The following is a 4335-nucleotide window of genomic DNA, read 5'->3' as shown; positions in this document are numbered from 1 at the left end:
ACACACACACACACACACACACACACACACACACACACACACACACTGGCTGCTCTTGGTGATCACTTACATTCTGCCCAGATTTCTTCTTATTAATCCCATTTTGTTTTTGTGTTCATAAAATCAATGATCTGGGAAGTAATTGTCCAGCAGGATATCTGAGGCAATGCCCACTTTATTGTTAACCTTCTACAAACATTCAGTACTGGTTTCCTTCACAGACGAGTTTGTTACCACAGTGGTCCACTGAGGAAAGTGGTGGAATTTCCTTCCCTGGAAGTATTCAAAGGATAGGTGCTTATCAACTTGAGTGCCTCTGTCAAAAAACTCTGGTAATACAATTTTTTGAAAACAGATAAACTCAAGTTATATCATAACAAGGAGTCAGTTTAGGGTGATCATTAAGTGAGCAGGCCCTGGAGGGAGGGAGACTGAGTTAGAATTCTCATTTTACACCTTCAGCCTGCATTGTCTTGGATAAGTCACCTTCCCTAAGTTTCGGTTCCTTAAATGTAATCGAGGACCTATAACTCTATCTATCCGGTAACAGTATTATAAGAATAAACAAGGGGGTGCCTGGGTGGCTCAGTCAGGTAAGGATCTGACTTCAGCTCAGGTCATGATCTCACAGTTTATGGGTTCAATCCCCACGTGGGGCTCTGTGCTGACAGCTCAGAACCTGGAGCCTGCTTCAGATTCTGTGTCTCCCTCTCTCTGCCCCCCCCCCCCCCCACACTCTCTCTCTCAAAAATAAACATTAAAGGGGCTCCTGGGTGGCTCAGTTGGTTAAGCATCTGACTTTGGCTCAGGTCATGATCTCGCGGTTTGTGAGTTCCGGCCCCGCGTCAGGCTCTGTGCTGACAGCTCAGAGCCTGGAGACTGCTTCGGATTCTCTGTCTCCCTCTCTCTCTGCCCCTCCCCTGCTCATGCTCTGTCTCTCTGTCTCAAAAATAAATAAAACATTAAAAAATAAAAAATAAAATAAACATTAAAAAAAACAATAGAATAAATGAGATAATTCATAAAAGCATGTGTTCAACATATACTAAGCACCCAACAAATTTTAGCTATTATTATTCTTTTAGAGACAAAGAAAGCATCTGTTTTTTTTTTGTTTTGTTTTGTTTTGTTTTGTTTTTTCTGAGCTTAAAGTCAGTGCTAGAAGCCAGAAAAAAGTTCAGAGTATATCACTATACCTTCCATGCTAAAATTTTATGATTGTGATATGACATCTTCTTATCCACATAGCTGCAGGGCAGACTTTTATTCAAATACAGCAAAATAACAATGTTCTAGATATTCAGTCTCATGCAATCCATTATATCTGTATATTAACCGGATGGGAACATTTATTTGTCCTTTTTCTGCTCTTCCTTAATAAATAAGTCTCCTTAGATTTCAAATTCACCTTCAAAATTACACCATATAATTAAGATAACATATACCATATACTTCATATATAACCATAATTGTAACTTAAATACTTTATAGAAAAATGTTTCTTCATTTGACTATGCTCATTCCTCCTCCTTATAAAACATGGAAGAATCTAAAAGATAGATTGGATACCCTTTATCCCAGTGGCTCTTATTTTTGCGGGGGGGGGGGGTCACAGATCTCTTTGATTAAACTTATGGAATCTTGTTTTAAAAATACACACACACATATGCATACGTTTTTGCATCTGTTTCAGTAGGTTTCAAGTCCCTCCAAAGTCCCTCCATAAAATCCAGATTAAGGAAAATGTTGTGCATGAAAAAATTTAGTCCAGAGCTCAAATTCTGTTTCCTCAAGTTTTTACTTACTGAGTTAACATTGCTTTTTTAAGTCTGCTATTTAAAGGAAGGAATATGTAGTACCTCCGGGGTTAGGAGTACAAATTGTACCTGAAATGAACTTGGATAATTCCAAACTCTTAAGAACTCACTGTTAAAACAAGCATTTGCCGGCAAGGCCACCTTTGTGGGGGACCCAATATACAAGCAGAAGTACTCTGAATTAACTTCCACATAGACTACAAAGCTTATTAAAAGATAAGTAATTAAAATGTGCTAATTTGGAGCTTACAGACTCCAAACTAAAACTCAACAGTAACCAAATTAAAACAACAGTAACTTCAGGATTTTTTAGTAATTACACCAAAAAAATATCTTGTTGCAGAGGAATATTTTATCACGGACATCTTTTAGAATTGCAGGAATATAGTCATACCAAGAAGCAGACTGACTTTTCTCTTTAAATTTTCTCTTTTAATTCTCTACAGTTAATGTTTCCACCCCACCTATCACCTGCATACTGTACAGAATTCTCCTGCTGTCCTGCCGTTGGTATGCACACCGCTGCATGGGGCCTTCTTTGCTCCTGAACTATCCTAAGGCTGATCCATCCCAATCCCCCTTATTTTGAAACAACAACCAAACGTAATTGGACAGACATAACTACTTGATTTTCATCAAATAAAACTGTCTTACCAACTGTTCTCATCCTTGGGGAAATTTATTTTTATATCCCTATCTTTGGCCCTATGATTCTCCCCTCTTTGACAACAGAGAGAGGAATAATAAATGTAGTTTCAGACACTCACTTTTAACACATCTATATTTTTAAAATGTTTATTTATTTATTTGAGGCAGAGAGAGCGAGTGAGCAAGGAACAGGCAGAGAATGAGGGAGAGACAAAGAATCCCAAGCAGTGCTGGCTCCATGCTCAGTACAGAGCCCCACGCAGGGCTGTCTCAGGAACCACGAGATCATGACCTGAGCCGAAGTCAGACGCTTAACCAACTGAGCCATCTAGCACCCCCAACACATCTATATTTTTAACACAATTGTATATTCTTTAGGCCAATCGTTTTTTTTTTCTTTTCAATTCATTCATTCATTCACTCAAAAAATACTCTCAGATGGGGCGCCTGGGTGGCGCAGTCGGTTAAGCGTCCGACTTCAGCCAGGTCACGATCTCGCGGTCCGTGAGTTCGAGCCCCGCGTCAGGCTCTGGGCTGATGGCTCGGAGCCTGGAGCCTGTTTCTGATTCTGTGTCTCCCTCTCTCTCTGCCCCTCCCCCGTTCATGCTCTGTCTCTCTCTGTCCCCAAAATAAATAAACGTTGAAAAAAAAAAATACTCTCAGATAGCTATGTAATTGGCTTTCTGCTATATGCTGGGGATATATTGGTTATCAAAAATGTAGAAGATATCTGCTCTCTTGGATCTTGAAACCAATGGGAATCACCATTTATTAAATGATCATATAAAGAAATGTAACAGACACAGGGCTACAAATGAATGCTTCAAGATGTTTGCTTACATTTTTTTAATGTTTTTATTATTATTATTATTTTGAGAGACAGAGTGTGAGCGGGAGAGGGGCAGAGAGAGGGAGACATAGAATCTGAAGCAGGCTCCAGGCTCCAAGCTGTCAGCACAGAGTCCGATGCAGGGCTCAAACTCACAAACTGCAAGATCATGACCTGAGCCGAAGACGGATGCTTAATGGACTAAGTCACCATGGCGCCCTTCAAGTTGTTTATTTAATGATTACCACCACCTCAGAAAGGAGGACTTCCCATTCCTCTCTCTATAAGCTATACTTATAAACTATACTAAACTGAAGTTCAACACTAACCATGGTCAATATGTAAACGGGATATCTAATGCTACACCTGATACATGTTTTGACATAATCCTATAAATGACGAATGTCATCAAATACTAAGCTATTAATAGTTTCAGGATCTCACTTCAACATCCTCACCAAAGTTTTCATCTATCCTTTTGACCTCTCATTAAACCTTTTCCTCAAATATCCTGAGGAAAATTTAGAATTTTTCATTCGAAATCACTGTTTTTAGGGGCACCTGGATGGCTTAGTCATTTGACCATCAGACTCCTGATTTCTGCTCAGGTTATGATCTCATGGTTGTGAGATCGAGCCCCACATCTGGCTATGCACTGAGCGTGGAGCCTGCTTATGATTCATTCTCTCTCTCTCTCTCTCTCTCTCTCCCTCTCTTCACTGCACAAGCTCTCTCTCTCTCTAAAATATAATTTTGAAAAATGTTTTACAAATCACTGCTTTTAAAATTATTAGTTATGGGTGCTTATTATCTGCCCCTATATTTCAGTACATTAGATAGGTTATGAATGAAATATGCTTATGTGGGCTAATCAAGTTAACCACAATTTATAACATATTTCTGTTGGGAAAAGCATTCCAAGTTTAAAACTACAGACATTTGGAACATTACTTGTTTGTAAATTAAGACATTCCTTTACGTCTTAATTTAAGGAAAAGGGAAAGTTGCTATGTAATATAAAAATGAGGTAATCATTTATTG

The sequence above is a fragment of the Herpailurus yagouaroundi genome, unplaced genomic scaffold (genome assembly GCF_014898765.1).
Source record: "Herpailurus yagouaroundi ecotype Mexico unplaced genomic scaffold, PumYag 180, whole genome shotgun sequence".
Classification (NCBI taxonomy): domain Eukaryota; kingdom Metazoa; phylum Chordata; class Mammalia; order Carnivora; family Felidae; genus Herpailurus; species Herpailurus yagouaroundi.
The sequence above is the reverse complement of the archived record's forward strand: the minus strand, read 5'-3'. Positions refer to the sequence as shown.